Source organism: Anopheles stephensi, chromosome 2, assembly GCF_013141755.1.
Source record: "Anopheles stephensi strain Indian chromosome 2, UCI_ANSTEP_V1.0, whole genome shotgun sequence".
NCBI classification, from domain to species: Eukaryota; Metazoa; Arthropoda; class Insecta; order Diptera; family Culicidae; genus Anopheles; species Anopheles stephensi.
Window position 1 is genome coordinate 42,782,726 of NC_050202.1, and position 22,667 is coordinate 42,805,392.

The following is a 22,667-nucleotide window of genomic DNA, read 5'->3' on the forward strand; positions in this document are numbered from 1 at the left end:
GGAAGGCTCCCATGTGAAGGACCGGATCGCTTTTACGATACGGACAACAACCTTTAATCCTTTGCTCTCGGCATTCCTCGACCTCAAACCTGCGCGCAGCAGTTGCCATTTTGTTTCCCCGTTTTTGTCCAACAGTACCTTGGCAACTGAATGGCTCTTTCTCTCCTCCTCTCGACATTGGGCAAACGATCAGTCGCCAGGAATCGCAGGGCGTTTTGCCCAAGGGTTTATTTTTAGGAATGAGATATTTGTTCGACTCCGGTGCTCGATTACCAGCAATTAGCATCCATTAGAGGAGAGTAGCCATTCGGTGCAGAGAATAAAAACGGTTCTTCCCGGGTGGCACATCCGCCGCTCGGACCCTATTATCTCGCCGTTCGTCCTCCCAGCGTGCCCAAGTGCCCATCGGCAACGCTGAAAATGACAACAAAGTCACAAACTGCTAAGTGAACCAAGGCGAGGGATATCTTACGCTACGCCCGAAATTTAGCGTTGCCAATGCACGATGGGTGGCGCGTATCCAACCGGGAACATTGTGTACTGCACACAGGCGACAGCCAGTAGCAGGGATTTTAGGACAAATTGAATGTAAAGTTTTGTGGCGCGAATCCAATTTTTCTCTCGCCTGCCGACTAGGTGACGGGTGCGAAACGATGGTTTGCACGCGGAAAGACACCTAACTCCCGTTCCGCGTCCATTTCGTGCACTCATGATGCTTTTTCCTCCATTTTCCTGCCCTGTTACAGCCATTCAGCGCTCAATGTCTTGTGTCTTTTCCTGTGCTGGCGGGGATGAGTAACATGTGTAAAAGGGTCATGGCTCTTGAGCCAACTTTTCAGGCGAATTGGGACGAATTGGGCAAGTATCGCACACGGGATCGGTGAAGCGGTGGAAGGTGTTTGGGGTAATGAAAGAAGCAAGGGGGGTAATTAACTTAAACGGTTTCCATCCAGGGCGCTACTTTGGCACTGGCAAACGGTCACAGTGCCAGAGTGCGTAATGCAAGCCTCCGGATATCGGGACTGGCACGAGGGCAAATTAATTTAATTTCCCCCCTACCTGCTACCGGAGGCTCCCGGTAAGGTGGTCCGGGGAGTTTTACTTTACGAGCCTGGCGTTTTTTTGTTATGCGAGAAAATGGAGAAACGGTGAATTATCTGGCGCCAGATATGCCTGAAGAGTTGCAGCAGCAACGGCACGACGAGACGGTAAAGCATTCTAACGAACGAATGGCCAAATGAAATCTTGTTTTGAAGAATGTTCGTCATCAAACGACAAGTTTTGCGATGGTGCGTTTACGACCGAAAGCCGTAAGTAGCTAATGGTTCTAACGAATGACGAAAAGATTAACGAAAACCATCCCCAGCGGCAGAGTCTGATCCCCAGGTACTGAGAACTTTTGCATCTTTTTGTGCGGAGGGTTTAGGGTCTAGTGGGAGGACCTGCCGGGTGGGAATGAATCTGAGTATGGCTTTTTAGAACCTTTGGAGCCGTGGTGCACAACAATACCCGTTGCACCCGTGACTCCTTGGGATCTACGATTACGAGGTCTCTTTGAGTACAAGGACAGTTTTACTTAGATCTGAGAAAGCAAATGGCTGAAATAATTCTGACCATGGCATTTGCATGCTTTCCAGCACTGAGCGTCAACAAGACCTACTACGGGGCATTTTCGATTGGTATGTGAACCAACGCGAGTTGAGTGGCTGCGAAAGATCCCGAGTACTCAAGGGTCACACATTATCTAAGAACATGGAAAGCTGATTGGATGAGACCCCAACTTTCCATTCCGCTTACTTCTGTGTGCTCCATATGGATGAATCCGTTGTGATGAGGTCTCTTTAATTAATACAGATTGGCAATCGGTAGGTCCTCGGTGGTCTTGGCGAAGGCGGTGTCACTCTTCACACAGTAGTTCGTCCCCCCATAGTAAGGACTGACTATCCAACTACGTGGTATCCTTAAGACTAATAAGCCATTAGCTTGCCAGCATGATCTGGCATGTGATTAAGGCAATAAGACAAAAATAGGCCTTTGCATATATATTGAATAGGAAGCCTTTTCAGGTCGATATGACTCGGTGAGCCTAGGTACCTCAACCTACAACCTTGAACGGTCTAGGCCAGCCATTTCTGGCTTCCTATGACTTGGTTTTACCTGTAGCTGAATAGTGTGAAGACCGGCACCGCTGTTGTCTCGGCCACTGGAATCATCAATAAACAGTTCAAAAAAGTTTCATAAATATTTTACAAATCCTTTTTTGATCATGACATTTTTAGCTCCATTTCATTAAACCCTCTTGTTTTTTTTTTCTTCTACGAATTACCAATACCAGTAAAAGTACATAAGATTCCCGGATCTGATCCAATGAGCGTCCGATGAGTTTGATGCTTGCCTCGAGCGAAGAGAAATGTACGTAATCTGGCGCTCTTTTATCACAATTCCAAGAGCATTCGGAGAACGAAACCCATTATCGGTGCGCTCCAATTTCAATGAATAAAATTCTTACCAATCAACGGAAAACGCCCGCAGCACTGTGTAATAGGTTGCGATCGCTCAGAAGGTGTATGTGAGTGTGTATGGGTTTATAATTTAGATCACAACTAAATTAGAATTAGATTTATAGCCCGCGAATCGGTACGATAATGCACCCCGGGCAGTCCAGGTAACGGTTCCGGTATTTAGTGAACGACACTGAGCGTAGATGGAAATAAATTAAGCTCACCGGTGAGTGCATGACTTTACCGTATCGTGACCCGGTGGCATCGAGTGGTGGCCATGAGTGCTACGATGTCGTATTGAACATCGATGACCGGGCGAGATATTACAGTGAACGTTCTTCTGCTGAGATGTTACCAGCGCTGGTCGTTTTTGCATGGGTTTAAAGGGCGGAAAATCCACCCGTGGCAGGTCAGGTTTACCAGAAGTGCAGAAGCACGAATCCAGTCCAATCTCGATTGCTAGCGTCGATAGTGTCCATGCCAATATTAAAATGAATGGAAAACCATTTTCCCAGTTTAATTACAGTATATTTACCAGCAAACAATGTGATAATTTGAAAATTATACCGTTGCAGGCGACAGGCACCGCACAGGGATGTGCAGCATCGTATTCGAGATTCGTGCGGACTCGACGGAAAACTGAGCGGAAAACCGAAGGCATCTGAAACGCCTGCCTGGCCGGGAACATGTCTGCTGTATTCGGAACCGGTGCAAAACCAGAGCTCGTGCTGGCTCTGGTAGGTACCAGTTCCTGCAACTCTGAGAGCGGTACTGAGAAAGTGCAAACAACAAGACAAGCTCTTGACATTTCTCATCTTTTACGGAATCGATGCCGGAACATGGCAACACTGTGGTACCCGTACATACAACCGGTACAATGCTGTAGCCACAGGTTAGAGCCTTACTGGTCGGCATGTTTGTTGCAAAAGACAACGATCCATGATTATGCAACAAGACATTTCAATCCGCAAATTGTTCTCGAGCCGGCTCACCGGCCGTGTGGCATGACACACGTGAAGTACCGTGTGTTCTACGAACGGATTTACCGGAAATTTCCGGCGAACCCGGGTCCCGGGTCTGTTCTATCCCCCGATGCTATCTCGTGCTTTGCAACGACATTGCAGGTTTCCTGTCAAATGACTGCGTTGCAAGTGGATGATGGCGCTCCGAGTTGTTGCGTCAGTCAGGCAACCAACCACTTTTCGGAACATGCCCCAGTAAACCAGCATAATGACGTGCACAAGGTGGAAAAGAATCGGGCATGCCAGTTTGTGCAAGCTTGTGGATGACAGTGACGATAGAAAAAATAGAGTACAATGTCCATTGAGTGCGTGTATATTCCAGTGCAGTCCTATTAGTGCACACGTCTTTACTGAATTTACGAGATACTAATCAGCTGTTTAGCCTTAGGGAACGAGTTCAAATACAAAGAAGCATTTTTGATACATTCATTTTCTTGCGTGTTACCGTACTCGAGACTTGTAGTAAGGTGTAACAAACATTCATGGGATCTATTATCAGATATTCCATTTGTTGTAATGAATGTCTCCATTCAACATACATGGCTTCAAACGTTAGTTCTTCGAATCACATAATTTTATTGATAATTGAAGGTGGGCGAAGAATGGACTTCCTACCAAACAAACACAAAAAACTTATCAGAAGTCAGAAACCAAGTGATGAATAACGGCTTAAGAGAGCAGAAAGTCGCAAGGAATATATCGGTTCTCGATAGGAAACGAACTGCATGGAAAACTATGTAACGTTTGGACCACTGTGCATGCATTTAATGTTAGCATTTCATAAAGATATCCTACGGAAAATAAACCCCAATTCAATTTCCCACCGGTGAAAACATGTTTGCATTCATTGGATGGTATAACAAAGCAAACAGGGTTCGACAATCTCGTTTGACATCTCATTCGCTAATGCACGCCACACGCATTCCGCGCATCAGGGTGGATCCAAAATGGTGGTGAGGCTTAAAATCAACAGACACGGAGGCACCGTGCATCATGCAACTGCTGTGCCTTTAAACGATTGCAAAAACCATCAAAATAATGCGAAAGTTAGTGTTATATCCGTTCGGTATGTCCATGCGCCGCTCCCCCGTACTATGTTCACCTTCGGAAGCACAAGCCACAGCCAATTTTGAGCATGACAATTGAATTAAACTGTTGGTCGTTGTAGGTTTGTGACCGTTGTCAGGCTAGTTGTACCCCAAGCAGCCGAACATTGTTCTACGGTGGTTGGCCTACCGTTTCTTGGCATCAACCGCACTAAAGGCCGAAAGGTCCATCCACGAGGGAGGGAAGAAACGCCAGGTCAGGTTTATCTCGCACGAACCAAGTGGTAAGATATGAGACGGCTGCTGCTGCTGCTGCTACGTCATTTCACTCTTGGTCTTTCGCGCGAGGGTAGCACAAACGGAACGCCTACCCTCGAGGACTTGAATCACGGCCTCGAGAAGAACACACTGCGACACAGGACCACCGCTACCGCAAGAAAGTGTATTTGTTATTCAAAACACATAAAGTCAACATTGATTACGTTCCCTTGCCTTCGGTACGCTCAACCGGGCTGGGGCTCGCAAGTCTTCAAGCCCGGTTCCCGAACTTCAAGGGTGCACAAACAATCACACAACCATGTCAAAACACATACACACACACCTGGGCCAGCAGCAGGATCACTGCATCGGAGTGTGGGTAATAGGGCTCATGACCGTCCCGTCGCCCCAATATACCCAATAGACGGCCGGATGCGGAAAAAGCGTATGGAAGCTGATGGTGGTTTTTGCAATGCTTATTGTAACCCATTTCTCATTCACGGAAGAGCGCAAAAACGGCTTCCTCGGACGGTTTTGCCGGAGGGTATCGTTTGTGTGATAGCCACCGTTAGCTTACACAAACCGAACCGCAGAGAATGCTGCACCGCACCGCAGACTCTGAAACTCCCTCCCACAAAGTAAAGCAGAAGAGCTTGTGCCGAATGGAGAATTACTAAAAATTACGTTTATCGCAATCATAAATCTTTGGATTACGAATTTAAACGTAATTTTCTATTTCTAACACCAAGGACCGCCGCCAACGAGAGAATGGGACGCGTCGCATCTTGGAGTAGGAGCAGCTTTGGCTCCTGGAGAAGGCATCAGTTTATTTTCGTGTTTTCCTACTGGAAACCGATGTGATAACGAACCGGTGGGCTTCCCATGCGGTAGCATCTGTATCCTTGTGCTTTGAGGCTGCCGGTTTCGGCTAGCTTTGGCAAGCGTCTGTTGCACGATCTTCTTCTGCACACGATAGTCCAGGGTGTGTGTCTGTGTGTTGGCTGGCTGAAGGTACGCACGGATAACTCCATTTTTTTTGCACCCAAAGCAATGGCCACCATCCCAAGATGGGATCGTTTTAAAAGTGGGATTCTTTTGCGTGAGAGGGCGCATTTCATTCTCGTTAGGACTTTCGGCCGACTGAACCGGCCTTGCCGGCGGTATTGTTTCTTTTATTTTTCTGCTTGCTTGCGTGGCTCATCCAAGGAAGAGAAAAGTGAGCCGATTTAGCCTGCTGGGGGCAAATAAAATGTATTTCTTCACCTTACCAAACCAAACAATTCTTGGTTTCGTACCGGTTGCTGTTGCTGCGGATAGAACGGTCTCTGAGTCCGTCGTCGTCGGTGTCGTCGTCGACACCGTCGGAACCGACCGTAAATGGGTCGGTAGCGTTGTTCAAGGCACATTTCTTGCGGTGCGAGATCGGATCAGGGCAGGATTATTCAAATCATTCATCGTCGATGAAGTTTATTTACCGGAATGATTGGTGCGGATTTTCGAGCGAATGGTGTACGAGTCGAGTTGAGCTCCTTTTACACGAGCCAGCCAACCAGCCAGCCAGTTTGCGGCTGCGGTCTTGAGGTGGTCTATGAAAATTGAGACTGAGGCCGAAAAGCATCCAATTCCGCCGCTCGAATTCTACTGATACTTGGGAGGCTGGCGGAGGAGGATGAAGAGTCATGATGATCCCACTTTACATGTGCTCAACCAGGCGGGGGGAAAGGAACCGCATGAAAGGTGCTTTAGTTAAAATGCGCTGGAGCCGAACCGAGCGAAGCTGGATCCGGTGGTCGAGGTTTCATTTCGAGGCTATCTTCGAGTGCTGAGATATGCCGTAGGGAGATTTGGTGTATGCTAGCGCTTGATCCTCTCAATATCTTACCACTCTATTTTATCGTTCTCGTCCACATCCGTTCTATCGGTTGCATTGTTTCATTCACTGGCTTTCCATACACTCGTACCACTAGTTGGTTCGGTAGGAATCTCGCTGGAAATTGTAGAAAAGCTCTCAGTGTAGTTATTCTGAACAGCCTGGAGAATTCCGTTCCTTATGCAGGCAAACGATCATGCAGAACAAGACAAGGTGATCAGGTGATGATATGATGTGATAGAAATCGGCTTTTCGATGATTACAGGCAGTTCAGATTGCTGGGAGGTATAATGGGTCCTTCCGAGAATTATCAGTTATTACTGATGGTTTTAATGTAGTGATATAAAATTTACACGATAGTTTAAAAAAAGAAACTTCAATCTAATTCGATAAACAATTATTAGATCGGCTACTAAAAAATATTTTTTAATAATTGTACCATTCGTAATTGTGTTCAATTAATTGTACAGCCAGGCCGTTTTATGAGAATAAAAGATGAGTGCAATTGTTATGCTTCTAAATCAATGTGGACTGTGTCCAATAGCAGTTATCATTAGCGAGAAATTTTAGTATTATGGAAAATTATTAAAGAACAGTTTCTTCTAGGACACTTTAGAGAGGTCAATTCAGAGTGCACAACCATTACCACAGACGCCCGAAACGCGTCCGTACAGTTTGACCCATCACTAGGTAATGCGATAGAAGACAGCACGCAGCTAAAGACGAAAGCAGTAAGTCGCGACAATCAGGACCTCGGATGCCAGATTAAACAAGTTGAAGATCTGTATTAAAATACGAAGTGCACACATGGAATTTCACAAACTAAATTAGAACTGGAATGTACTGTAATAGTGCCCAATCCTACTCACAATCCATTTATAGCTTACAACAGTTTGCAGGAATGTCCAAAAACAAAAAACATGCGTTGCTAATGAACTGAAGCCGAGAGTTGACGAACGTTTTCTTGTCATTTACTATATGCTGGTCTAGCAACGGAAAGGAAAAGCATTCAGATCGTATGGCACAAAACTAAAAAAATATGTATCCTCCATTCATGCCGAATACTCGGGTCGAATGATTGTAGTGGCATGTTTGGATGGTCGAATGTTTATTACACGAAGGTTGTACTAAGCATTTGGCTCTGCGTTATGTAGTATGAGTTGTAATAACTGGGCAAAACTCGTTAATTGGAGAGCTAAATCTACAAAAATCAGACTTAGCCAAGTCTGACAGTAATGTCAAGTAAGACATGACAAAGTGAGTACCATTCGGCCCACGTAGCATTTATGATCAAAAACTTTTTTGTAAAATTGAACTTAGAAATTCTATCTCACGCACCATTTGCTCCATGTATTTATCCAATCAATACTGTTCAATGGTGAATATAATCGTTTGATAGCTACAGTTCGTCCAAATATTAGAATTAGTTTCCCACTGTTACGTAATTTTCAGTAGATCTTGTCTGAACTTGGATGTAAGAATGGAAGAATGGTATGTGCACACAAACTGTCCGAATATAATTAACGTTACGTCAGCGTTGAGTTCAATGAATATAACAGTTACATGTGTAATAATTAAAATTGATACATTAATAAGCCTTATTTCAATCGCATTATGCACTCCAGCCGATGCGACATCTTTGTTTCAAAGCATGTTAATAGATGATTATCAACGTTGTATTATCCGTTGTACCATGGTATACGAACTATTCGCAGGACACATTTCCCAACAAAAAAAACACCCGAATTCATAGTGCTCGGTGAGGCATGTTAATTTACCGTACCGAACAAAAGTACAAGGAAATAGTTATGAGGCGATTAAATGGTGAACCTTTCACGGTACCGTTCCTTGCATAGAAGCATTGTTTTTTTTTTGTTTTCGATGAAATGAGCAAACAAAAATGGCACCGAGTTGTAAAAGGGACAGCATAGAAAGCACCCAATTACCATCAATTGTCATGCAAATGACACGGAGGACACACTCTTTGAGCCCTTTTGTTTACGTTTGGTTTTGCGTTATTGTTTTACACCGTTCAGCTTAATCGCTTTCACTGTAATGGAGCAGTCCCCCGGGAGACTTCTGTTTCACGCCTCATATAGTGGCATTTTTATTGAAATTCTCCCAGGAATACGGATGGTTTATTCACGCCTTTGTGCACGGTAAACTTTTATCGCGGGAAGGATAACAAAAAAAGGATAACTTGTAAAACAGCACAGCTACTGTCCCGGCTTCATTATCATTCGGGTTCGTTAAATAGATAAAATACATATTTATAGCTTTTACAGCTCGTTGCCGTGTTTTCACAATCGAGAACATTTTATAGAAAACATGTAATAAACAACTAGAACACAGTAATGAAAAACATGGTTAATGCATTTTACGAATTGCATCTTGCACACTTAATCACTTCAATTTTAATCCGAGAGGAATCATTCAAGTTTTGTTTAAAATGTGAACTCATCTACAATCTCTGATTGCTTCTAATCCCTTTTAAATCATTCTTCTAACTGTCTTGGGCCTAATAGCTTATGTGCTGTTTCGCTTATTGCAGCCATCCAGGCGCTTATAATGTGTGTATCAAATTTAGCTTCAATTAAGTTTATAAAAAAGATTATGCATAAATAACTTTTCTAACTAAAGAGTTAAAAAGGGAGTCGAAACATAAGGTAACGGAAAAGAGAAGTTGATTGAAGGGTATTTTGAAAGGTGCAGTGAAGCATAATATCAAATGATCCGCACACTAGCTTCAAACTGTAGGGATTTTTTTTCCAGAGCACACGTATTCTTCCAGATAATCTTTCGATCCATAACGCAACAATCGGTACAGCGGGACGACAATCAAGCGCTTAAAAAATGAGCAAATCGAAGAAATTCCTTCAATTCATTGACGACATCACAAACATCTTCCCTCGCGTAAGCTTATCGACCTCAAGCCAGCGAATGCGAAATGACCGTGGTTTATGAATTTTCATATAAATTCCCACCCAATCCTGTGTGTAACAGAAGAAAGATTATGGTAACAGAAGAAAGAGAGAGAGAGAGAGAGAGAGAGAGAAAAAAGGGGAAGAAAACCGGCACCTCCAGCACGATGTAACGTTTTCTCGAAGGTGGGTCACGCAACTGGGTGGTTGTTTTGTCCCGTGTATACCCATCTCCCGGTCCATCCGCCGGTTCCTTCCTTTCTGTGTGTGATGTCTGTGTTGCTGTTGTTGATGATGTTAGTACTGCTTGGTACGCGCGTCACCATGCGACAATTTAAGCCGCACACGAAAGCCGGAGGTCCTTTTGCGAAGCGGATAGTCGAAATCGCGTTTCGGATTGCTGCTCCCTTGACTTCATATATTATTCATAAGCGAAATTTAAATAAAGAAACCATTCCAAGATCCGTTCTGGCCCCAAATGGGACAACGGTGACAGTGCCAGGATTCTGGATAGCAAAACACCAGCTCGGCCGGGCCGAACGTTTAGGGGGTTTTCGCTAAGAGGACATCTTAAGTGATGGCGGAAAGAGGTCGTTTTTTGCAGATCAAAAAACCCTTCGCTTTGCGTGGTGAAGATGTTGCTGTGGGGGATGTCGATGGAAACAAGGACCTCATACAAACACACAGCAAAAAAAAAAAGCGAAGCAGGGTTAAAGAGAAAGAACGAAGGGACATAACTGGAAGCAAGCAGCTTGTCGAACGTCATAATGGCTGCACTAAATGCGAATAATATTTGATATAATCTTTTACGATTATCCGTCCTCTATAAATATGTTTATGGCTTTATAACAAGCGCGTCGTGACCGGGTTTTTTTTCGATTCCTATTTTTTACTCACATGCTGCTGACAACATAAGATGTGAAAGGCAAGACAGAATGAGTTGCTTTCTAATTGAGCGTTCCTTTCATTTCATCTCAATTTCCCCACCAATTTCAGCATAAAGAGAGTTCGATCTCGATTGACGTTAAAGCGCAACCACTTGAAGCGAAGCAAATGCTGGCAGGAGACATTCGCTAGACAAACAAAAGAGACGATCAAAGAAGTCGTCGTCACAGTGTAATCAAGAGAGGGGTTTCATGTTTAATTAATCATCATTTTCATTTTAATCAACATTTTAATTCGGTTCAATTTCAGCGCCACGAAATCGTCGTCAATTTTGGGCGATAAAAGGGCCCGTTGTCGTCGTCCTCGTCGATATCGTGACGCAATTGGAATCCATGTCTGGCCCGTTTTCATACCAAAAGGGGTGCTTGCGACAATTTTCCATTTGCTGCGTGTTTTTCTTTGCTTCGGTTTACATTTCCCGCACCTTGCACCTTGTTTATGGGCAGGGGAGAAAACCCCATACATCTGCCCCTCTCGTTGGCTACTGCAAATGGTGGGGAAAACTCATTTCAGACATCATTTAAATGCCAAACAACACGCAGCAGACGCACACGCGTCGGCCGTCATGCAAACGGGTGAATCGATTCGATAGGACGAAAGTAATAAAGTTGATTTATGTGAAAAATCATAATTGTAATTGAAATGAACACTCAATTCTGTTCGGTGTGTAACCATTGAACGGTAAATTTATGAGCCTTCTTGCAACTGGGAATATATTGCAGTTTATCACAATTTCTCTCTTTCTGCGGTTCTGTAAAACCCTTTATTTATTTTTTGTTGCCATACTGTATCTCCCACGGCGAACGAAGATTCTTAATAGACCTCAGGAGATGTTGGGATTAAAATGGTGATTTATCGAGCAGAGAATGGTGAATGAGTACAACATTGTAATGTTGCAAAAAATATTTAAATTAAGCTTACTCAAAGCTGGTATTCTTTATATTTGTAATTTTAAATTTAATTTGCAGGTGTTCTTTAAAGTATTTTGGTTGCATATTTTTGCCTTTCATTTTCCCGCAACCGATGCAAACTTGAACCTTGTACATCTTTTCGGTAGGTTAGCGCCAAACTAGCACGTGACAAGCATCGTGTCAAATTATAGGGGAAAGATGAAACTGCCAACTTGAAATAGAAAGCGCGACTGTTTCCTCAACAGTGCCTTTGCCGGGCGCTACAGAAATCCACATCAGAAAGTAAACGAACCACACGCATTCACTAAGACACCGTGTGCCAGTGAAGAAGCGCAAACTATCATGAGAAAAGTAGTCTCTTGGGCGAAGAAAGTCTCGCCGGAAACGAGCACATCAGTGTAGCCGGGCCGAAAGGATGCAGCATCACGACCGAACGCTCAAATAACGAAGTATGTGTCTGTCTGTGTGTGTGTGTGTGTGTAATGAAAAATCTTCCATAAAACAGTGCCTCTTTGGCCAACCGACCGACCGAGTGCAGCAGACCTTGTATGTAAAAGTCGTCTGCCAACCAACACCACCGTTTCAACGTTTTCACTTCGGGGCCAAAATGGTTACACTTTCGAGTGTCATAAAATGGAGTAAATTGATTTTTCGACACAAACCAACCAACTAAACGCCCTCAACCAAAACCGACGGAAACTGTCGATGTGGGAACATATTATCTACTCACAGATACTTTGCAGCAAAACCTCAGCATACCTTCGCCTAGTCACGACGCTACCGTACCCTGTGCCTGTCCGGTGGTCGGTGGTTAAAGTTGCATCCTTCACCGGTGTCTAAAAACAAAGCGCGTGGTGAGTTGTGCTCTGGAGTTTGGAGCGTTTAAAGCGGTTGAAACCAACTTCACCCCTGCCGACTTGGGACTTAAGTTGGTACGGAAACTACTTTATGCATTCTTGAAAGTATTTTCTCTTCAGAGAACAGCATAATTAAATTGAGCACACCGAATGACACTTATGCGTAGAAATGTTTTGAGCGGTTGTGGAACTGCGTTTCCTTTTCCCATAACGGAATTTGAACTTCTATATAACTATTAGGGAACCAATGCGATGCAGATAGCATATTTCATAACGTTGAAATATAGAAATCGTTTAATGCTTTAGTAATACAAATAATCTTTAATTGTAGAAGGTTCTTCTGATGTGCTAGTAAAATAGGACCCGTAACTGGATTGCGATCAAGGTGAAGCAAAACATCTGCAAATAGAACTGGAATCTGATGCACTTTGCTCGAATCTTTTCAAGATGAAGAAGATTTTTTACTCGCATTTGAGAGATAATTCTAACCAGACTTTAATGAAGGACAATTGTTGTAAACTATTGCAGTCTTAAAATTTCAGGAAATACGGTTTAAACAAGAATGGAATAAAAAAAACTTAGCATATTGCATTTCTACTTGAAAATAATCGACGTTATGTTAAACATGGCCTTATAATGCCTTGCCCAAAACTCATTCCAAAAAAATCCTCTTTAAACCACCCAAGACCAAAAACACGATCTATGATACCTGAACCAGTAAATGTTCTCAATGCTGACACCGTTTTCTGTGACTCATAATACTCTATACGACCTATGGACAGATACTGACTACATGGTCCAGAAATTGGATTGCCAGATGACCGCAATAGTGAGTGGTATCGAAGATTGTTGCAGAAGAACAAGATCGTGCAGCTAATAATAATACTTCTACTACAACACAGTACTGGAACAATAAACTCATCATCTCGCAACGGTGCGCAAATCTCGAGTCTTTGAATTTAAGGTGATTTTAGAAAATTGAACGATTTAATCTGTTTAAAACACATTAACGTGTTCTTATTTTCACTCACGCTGCTTCACTTGCCCATTAATGCCACTTCATGTTTCATTACGCTGGGCAATGACAGTGCAATCGGATAAAGATCGAATTTCCACTGCAAATTGTGTTTTTCAATGTGTTAATTAGGTTCTTTTTGGGACAAATCCATCCAACAGACGAGCACGCATTAGATACCCGAATAACAAACAATACTCAACCATTACAAAGCTACAACTATTCGATGCATCATCAATAACATTACTCCACCGCAAGTATGGTACGGGAGCTGGCTGGAAGGCCAACAAACGTTGTCGTTGTCGCTACCACAAAAGTATAGTTGGATAACATCGTCCCACACGTCCCTAAACCGTCACCTCTCCCCGTCACCATTATCCCAACGATTCTGGTGACCGCAGAGTTTGTGGCTTTCGCTTTTACATTGCGGACGTGGTGTACACGCGCGTGCGGGCACGCTTTTCGTATGGTCGCGGTCATTCGCGGTTGATTGTATAATTGTATCCCGAACGCACAACCCCCGCCAAAAAACCACAAAACGACGACGAGTGCACATTTGTCGAATGGGTTTTCCACGGCCTGCAGCTCTTCTGGTTCCTTCAATTGCCCGCCCCGTGGATAGGCCTCCACAAAACTCGTACAAAACAAAACAAAAAACCTCATTTACTATGCAAGTGGCGCGTGTGTATTGCTCCGGGGCTTATGCGAATGTCGTATGCAGCCGCTCGCACCAGCAACTCTCAACTGCCCGCCGGCCGGATCCCTCAAGCCATCGTCTGCTATCAATGAACTGCTGGTTCGCTGCAATCGCGCTCAAAGTTTGCAAAGTTTTATTTGACTTTATCCACACCCCTTGTTAATCATCTGCCTTTCCGCTGCTTCTTTTTCGTGTTTAATTTTTATGTTACTCATCTGTCGACACTTACAGTTTCGGTTTTGAGCGGAGAAAGTTTTGGGCCCTGCTGCACCTAAAGCCTGTCCGCCCGTGGGGTAGTGCGAATTGGGGATATGGTGCACCAACCGACAATGGGGGTGGTCTTTGCGCTTCACTTCCGGATAAAGTTTTTGCGTGATCGTCCCCCCGCTACCAGTACGCTCGAGTAGAAATGGAAGGAAAATTTAATTTTTCGCCATCCAACTTTTATATCTCGCTTCTCTGCAGTAGCAGCCTGGTCTGATCTCCGAACGATCGCACGATCTCCGTAAAACTTGTACCTTGGCTTTACTGTTCTTCAATTTTGTTCATAGCCGTGACCGAGTTCAACAGGTCCCACAATCCGAGTGGATACTGTGGAATTCTGTGAGTATCCTGGGCGGTCGGATAAAAATTTGTAGTGCTCAAACAAGCAACACAACAGCTGTCAGTTGAGCGCCGGATAGAGAGAAAGAGAGAGTGAGAAAGAGAGAGAGAGAGAGGGAGAGAAAGCACGAAGCTTCCGGCCTGTACGATCCTGACCGAAACGCCTACCAGATATACAATGCCCATCGTACGGTACCGGCCATGTGGTGACAAATTTTTATTGCTCACTGCATTGGCAAGCAGGGGCGAGACCTGGCGCTGGATACAAAACCCTTTCTTCCTTTTAATAGCTATGACCGCCGACAACGAAGATGACAACAGGCCGAGAAGTTCGAACGCAGGCTGGCTGTATGTGTGTGTGTGTGCTCCGACGGTCAGGCGCTTTGATTTATGGCATTTTCCTGATTAGGATTTTTTATGTCACACCTGCGGCTTTCCGATGCGGTCGTTCGTGGTTGCGTTGCATTCGAGCGTAACGTGTGCGTTGACGCCTTCGACCACCATTAGGACACACGGGCGTGCGTGTGCAATATTTATGATGCTCGTTTTACACAATCGGTTCCATAAAACGTGCGGTCATCACCAGCATACCATGTCTAAACGATGGCTTGCTGTTACTTAAAGCCATTTTTGTTAATATAAAGTGACTTTTAGTTACAATATTCAGAAATTATTGTAAAATCGCCAACTCTTCCTTGTCATCCGCCATACGAATGGACAAAAATCAATATTTCGAGTAACCTTGATCCACCTGTGCCAGATTCAAGAGGGCTTCGATGACCAAATTTGTTGCATATTTCTCATTTCTTGAATACCAGCTGTCGTACCGGGTATTGTTCGATGTGCCATGCTTCCGTCGTTTATTGGCGACCATTAACGTCGTCGAAGGCTACACAACAATGTGTAGAGCAAGCAAAAATGAAACAGAAAAAAAAAGTCTGTCGATTGCATTAGCCGTACAATCTTCGGTAGCGCCATTGGACACGTTCCATCACTTGTCCCACATTTCGGTCTGCTTTCGATCCGTACATACTCATCGCAAGGAATGCATTTCGCTTCAGCCAAACTCCTCATCCCTGCCCCAAATGCCCGCAGACATTGCAATGCCATCAGGGTGATTGCTTCGTAATTAAGCGCCAGCCAGACTAACCATCCAGCCAACCAACCCGAGCGCTTGTGTACCTTATTTGTATGCACCGTGCAAATGCTTTCGCTTCGGGTTAGGCTTGATTTTGCAAATGATACATAATTTATGAAAAAGGTAATGTTTTTCTATTATTAAATTTGATGTTAGCGATTGTGTCGTTTTGTTTTTTGCTTCTGCACGGTTTTTGCTCATGGTCAATGGTATGTCATAGTTTTTTTTAAATTGTTATCGAAATAAGTCATCCATGCCTTTGCAAACAAAAAAACTAAATTCTGTTTGCATTACATCATGAGCTATTATTTAAATGTTGGGAGGGTGTAAATAAGGGAGTGATGCATTAATTATGGGTGCTCCAACATAAGCGCATATCAACACATACCACGAGAAAACTCTTTAAAAATAAAAAAAATGCGCTCAAATTACTATCCTTAAGCATAAATTTAGTTTTTAATGATTAGTAGAATGATGTGCTACGAACCAGCACAGTTTCTGGAATCTCTAGAATTCCAGGAACAGTTCTGGTGTGCATACATACTAACGATATATTTGTTTTTAAGTAAATTTTAATTTGATATCAACACGTTTGATCAGTGTTTGAATTTCTCAAAATTCTGTGTTTCGATAAATGGAAATCTTAAAACAGGATCTGTAATGTAATATGAACCACTCATCGTTGAGAGAAGATTTAATAAGACAACAATTTCAAAGCATGTCCAATCATTTCAAAAGTAATCTCATCAAGCGAGTTTACTGTTCGGCGAACCAGCCAAACGAACGAGACATCGTGTCAATTTTATTAACCCTTGCCATTTTCTGTTCAACACGATTTAAAGCCAGCACAATTTTCCTTTAATGGAACTAAAAGAAGACAATACACTCTATCAGTAGCATGGCATTGTTGTATCGAGTGAGAGGAAAATGTTCTTCGGACGATTCTAAATTCTCTGTAGTGTACAAGTTAAAGAAATAAATCTAAAGGAAAGGATGTAACTGTTCGTTTTATAATAATAAATGAAAAAGAGAAGACGATTTGTTTTGTAATCGTTCGATGGATGATAGGCTGCAAATATCGTTTTCATATCAAGTGTGAGAAAAATCTTCAAATTCTATCAGATTAACACAAGATCTGGACGATTAGAATAAATTAAGTTCATATCATGTGCAACAATATGTTCAATCTCACTGGTTTAAAACATACTGTCGGAAATGTTCCATTCTTATTTAGGAATCGGATTTTGACTGAGGATAAACTGGAAAGATCTGTCTCAGTCTGTTCAACTTTGATCTTGAAGCTGGTTTATCATCCAGATTTTGATTTTCACTCAAACTCTCCAACTTGTCAGCTTCGTGAATTACATCAAAATCATCGATGTGCGATGCATGGTCTTACCGAAAACATCTGAGACCATAAAAATCGGCCTGAAAAAGACGATGTAGCTGCTTGCCGTATACTCTAGGCGTTTTCAACAGGACTTTTCTTTATGTAGTATGCAAGCAAGACGCGCAGACAAGAAGAATACACCACGGGCTAGCCAAGCTGTTTTCCGAAGCGGAGAGCACATTTTCCCGAACGGAAAAGTCTTGTCGCAGATTGGTTGCAACCGTGGAAATGGAATGCAACCCCGAGCAGCAGTTTTAAGAAACTCACTCACTCGCTCAATTGAGTGATTCAAGAAGAAAGACTACCTTTTGTTGGCAACTTTGTAATTTTTATCCCCATAAGCAGCATGCATAGATAATTCAATGAGCTTATCGTCGGAACGAATATCCATTGTATTACATCCGCATTTTAAAATCAAACGTAACATTGATACATTCTATAGAAAAACCCAACTTGACCTTAATTTGGTTCGAGTGCAACAAGAAATCGATTAGTGTCCCCATGCCCCTTAGACACGGAGGCCATTCGAGCAAAATCGGGTAAGTAGGTCAACAAACAAAACTAGCGAAGGAAATTACATATATAAATATGTACCGGGCACGGTTTTAATACATCAGTGTCTGCTATTTATTTGAGAACCATCCACCAGTTACTTCTGCAAACGGAAGTCGTGGGCGAATGCGAACAACTATGTCGTCTAACTCTTAGCTGCAACCCATATTTGAGTCTCACATTTTGTTTTCCCTCGGTTTGCGCTCGACTACGTAGGATCGTTGCCAAAAAGGAACACTCGAACGAAGAGAACGCGAGCATCGATTCAAATGCATCGCCTTCCAGGCACAGCAACTATGTGCGAACGCAGTGCGGAGCATTGATCAATATTTGGAATACACACAGATGCATCGATTGCACTGGCACGCTGTACGTTTCTTTAATAAAAGCAACGCACGAATAACTGATGTACTAAGTCTACCACATGTGAGAAAACTTTTCCCACTAGGTAAAAGCGTATTCTAGCTACACGCACCATCACCACGAACCTTTCGCGTGCAACAGCGAGCATGATTACGTGTCTACGGGGCCACTAAGAAGAATGGTCCTTACTGGGGACCAGGAGCTTGGCAGGCTAGAGTATTCTATGTTGAAATAATGGCAATTTTACCTATGTTTACGCTTGCTCACGTAATACTTCTTCCTCGGACGGAGCGTGTGAGACTGGGGGTCTCCGGTTGGGTCGTTTGGTTGCTGCAGTTTCCCGTGTACCTTTTTCTCATTCGTTTGTCGTTTGTGCGGCCATTTTATGGTGCTGATCAAGATGCATTTTTCTACTGCTCCTCCACCGACGTCGAGCGTTACGAGAACTGGCTATTGCAGTCGGCGAATGGCGAGTATCGCACAAGAAGCGGAAAAAGAAGGAAAGCTAGATAATACATTCGCATATCGTAAATGTCGCACAAGCAGTCGTCGAAGTTTGTCTGGAGTGTGTTGCAGTACATTCAGCATGCAGCACGTTCCTCGGGCGTCCCGATGCCAGCAAGAGCGTACGGCCAGATAAACCGTGTGAGAAAAAGAGACCCGATTTGCGGGAAGGGAACCGAGCTTCGGTTGGCCAGTCTTAAAGTGACATGTACCGTACAAGACAGACAACATCCGGTTTGCCTTCCTGGCGAGACCAGTTTCAACCAGCACCACCGACGACGACGCAAACGGGCGACGAATGAATGGCGAAAGAGATTGGAAAAGATAAAAGACGACATTTGACTGCTCCGGTTGGCCACCAAGCCAAGAAAGACGAAACTTTTGCATTTTGCTCCGGAACAGCACACAGCACCCTTCCCAAAGTCCTGCCATCAAAAATGCCAAAGCGGAAGCGGTCGTCGTTTGCCAGCGTCCCGAAGCGCACCAGGATTGCCTACAATTTGCCAGGACAAAACAGATATGCACATGCACGCGCAGTCAGTTCTCGCCCTCCTACCAGTGCAGTGCGGGCGAATGTCTGCACTCGAACACGAGACCTTGGGAACAGGCGCGGAGGAGGAACCAACGGAACTCCCATGTTGTCGCATATATTCATTATTATATTATGCACTTCCACTTCCCATAAACAACGGCACTCACGTACTTGTGCAATCAACCGAAACCGAAGTCAGCCCGACCCGAAGGCCTGGACCGGGGGCGTACGGGTTGGAAAAGCACTATCATTGCAACGGGTTGTCCTTAAAGATGCCGGACGGCTAGGTGGTGCCTCGCCGAACAGTGGAAGGTTGTTGTTATGTTGACCTCCTATGGCTCGGAGCCTGCCAACACCATGGTTTATTGGATATTGAGTGGGCTTCCGCAGTTCGCAGGCAAGGTTCGGATTTCTTCTCCCATCCATCGTATAGAGGCAGCCGAAGAAGGGGGTGAGAGGAGGCAGGCGGAGATGTAGTTTCGTTCTTCTTTATGCACTTGCTATCATTATTTCAGCTCATGCTCACCCACCAAACGACCCAATTCGCTGAAACGATGCAGTGCGATCCGCCATGTCCCGCTGGAATATGGTTTTTAATGAGCAAAACGGTTTCGAGAAAAACAAGCCCCATGCCCGAGTTGGCGGAGATTGGATCGTCAATTTGTTTTCCGCCATCCCGAACCCCAGCCTTCCGCACTGCCAGCTTCCGTGGATTACCAGTCAATCTGTGGCCCTTTTTTTTGTTTGCTGTTAGTTTTTTTTTCTCCCTGAGACCAATACACCGATACGCGATGATCGGTTGGTAGTTTGGGTAAATTTTGGACGCTTTTTTTGGTTTGGGTGCAGCAATCCGTAACGATTCACTGCACCCGAATGGGTGGTATGAGTCCGAAAATGTGCAATGTGATGCAGTACCATATGAGTGTTTTCATGATTCATTTTGTTTTACTTGTGGTTTTTCGGATGCTGTACCTCACTGCTCGAATGTTTGCGGGTTAAAACCCTCAATGCTGGTAGATTTCTATTTTTGTGACGTACGAGCAAGCTGATTTAATTAAAGGAAAAAAAATCGATTGGATCAGAAAATAATAGATCAGTGGGATGGGATGAATCAAATCGACGAGGAGCGTATTTTAGTGTATGTAGTTTGTTTCTAGGTTGCACATAGCTGTTGGTGCAATTGGGATTTCTGTTTTTTCTTGTTCAAATTCAAATTATTGAGCAATACGGCCAGGCCGTTCTTTACGAATAAAAAAAAAATTAAATTATTGTACTTGAACGCGGTTTAGTAAACTTACATACTAAGTACCGATGATAGATTTATCCAGAATGGCATTACAATATGAAAAAATTGTAAAAATTGATCACCTCTAGATAGTACTCCAATTATCTTAAAAATTAGCAGAACAAAGTCTTAAGGCATAGAGGATCGTCACAACAACTAGCAATACGCTTTGTCATGCCGCTGAACTGAGTTTACTGAACTCTGGTGCTCAGGGTGTGTAGATGGTTTGAGCTACTTCTGATACGATACATTTTGACAGGCCGAAGAGATCAAGTTGCTGAGAAGCAGGTCAGCATTAGTAACAAAAAGGTAAGGCAAATGTAAGTAATGACACCGTTTGAGGTACGACGATAGAATGAACTAAGTGTATGAAACCTTACTGAATAAGGACATTAAAAAATTAAATGTTTTGATCAAGCTTTCAGTATGATCTTACGGGCAAACGTGAGTAACTAAGCGCCGAACAATGGCGAGATTAGAAACAAGTCAGAGTAACAATAAGAAAACCGCGTTGATTAAAATTTCGTTTAGCATGAGATTGGCCACTTCTGCAATCGTTTTACGGCGCTAGTAAATCGTTTCCTTTCCTACATCACACTATTCAACATACTTCATTCAACAAAATTATTTTTGGATCGTTTTTTCTTCCCTGAACGCAATTTCTTACGGCAATTTCCTAAAAAATAGTGTAACATTCATTAACTCGTTAATTTTATCCCAAAGCATTATCCTTCTTTTTATTAACCTTCTTGGGCACCATAACATCAGTTTAAAGTTCTATGGATCTATTATGCTAGAAGGTTTTGGCCTTTAATTTATGCCTTCCTTTATATGATTTGTACGTGGCAGATTTAGCAGTCTTGCGAATGGAGACGAGATTAAATAATAAATTAGTTATATCCATCATAATACAGCCTAGGATCTTGGTGTCTGGATTGACAATGGCCTACCATAGTTCAATGGATGGTTGTGATACATAGCGCCAGGTGATGTACCAGCTATTTTACTATAAAAATGTTAAGGTCATAAGAGCTGGTCTAACGTAACTACGTATCACTACAAGCCCTCATGCCTAGTTCCTGGATAGCACAGCTCGTAATACAATCGGCTTACTGAAAAGAATCGCCATGGTTTTAAATTATCGTCAACTTGCTCTTCTGCTTGTTGAGCATACTGTGAAGTAGTTTGGTCTCCCACTGCAAGGATCCACATCGATCGTGTTAAACAGATAGATTGTGATATCCTGGCTGAGTTCCCACTGTCCTGCACTACTACGAATCCAAGAGTTGTATTTTCGGTCCTTAGAAACGTTGGAAATTTGTCGCTCGCTCGCATACCCATCCCGATTAGATTGCACCAATTCTACCGATCTTTATCTCTAATTTTTCACTCTTTAACTACGGTCCATCATTCCATGCTGATTTTATAGTTGCTTATGGTGCGGTTATATTCTTAGACTATTTCTTAGCTTTTGTACATCTATTGTTAAGTATAGTTTGTGCAGAGAGAGGCCGAGCGCCGGACTGACTATCCTGCTACGTGTAACATCAAGTCACAGAAAGCCAGAATTGGAGGGCCAAGACCTTTGAGTTTGTTGTCCCAAAAAAGAAGAATTTGTATTGAGAGATAATAGCTCAATTTATGAATAGAAATAATTTATAAAAATACCGTTATTATTATACGATATAATTATACAGTATCATGGAACTACGACGATGTAAGATGCTAGCCATTCTAACATCCTGCCATTTCCAACATCCTAGACTTAATATATTCGGGTCTGGATAATCGTCCTGAGTATGATATTTGGATAAGGGGAACATTCGATAGCGAACCGTTCATGCACCAATTACTTTTACAAATAAATAATCATAGAAGAAATTTTTCGGAAGGAAAAGTGTGCTTCCACAATTACGCAATTATACGCTCATCATACGAATACATCATAAATCGTAACATTATGAAAGCGTCTGCTCAGTGCATCAAATACCATTATAAAGGTCAAGTTCAGTTTCCCTTCAGCACGTTTAAACTGTCGCTGGCTAGAATGCACTAGAAATGTAGGGACACTTTCGCTGTTCCGTCGGTCGGCCTTACACGCGGTTCGGCACGCGCATCCCGCATCGCCAATGTTCGACGGTCGAACGAAACAGCATGCCAATACTTAAGCATCCCGATCACATTCGAAATTGCCCGGCTACCGGCAGCCATCGTGGCGGACCGAACGTCACGTCGCACAAATTTGTCGCACCGAAAC

General features: G+C 43.3%; 1 protein-coding gene across 4 annotated transcripts in view; it reads right to left on the bottom strand.

The window, feature by feature from the left end:
• Positions 1-22,667, bottom strand: part of LOC118507493 (V-type proton ATPase subunit d 1-like) — a 131,490-nt gene that overhangs the window by 41,932 nt on the left and 66,891 nt on the right. The window lies entirely within an intron of this gene.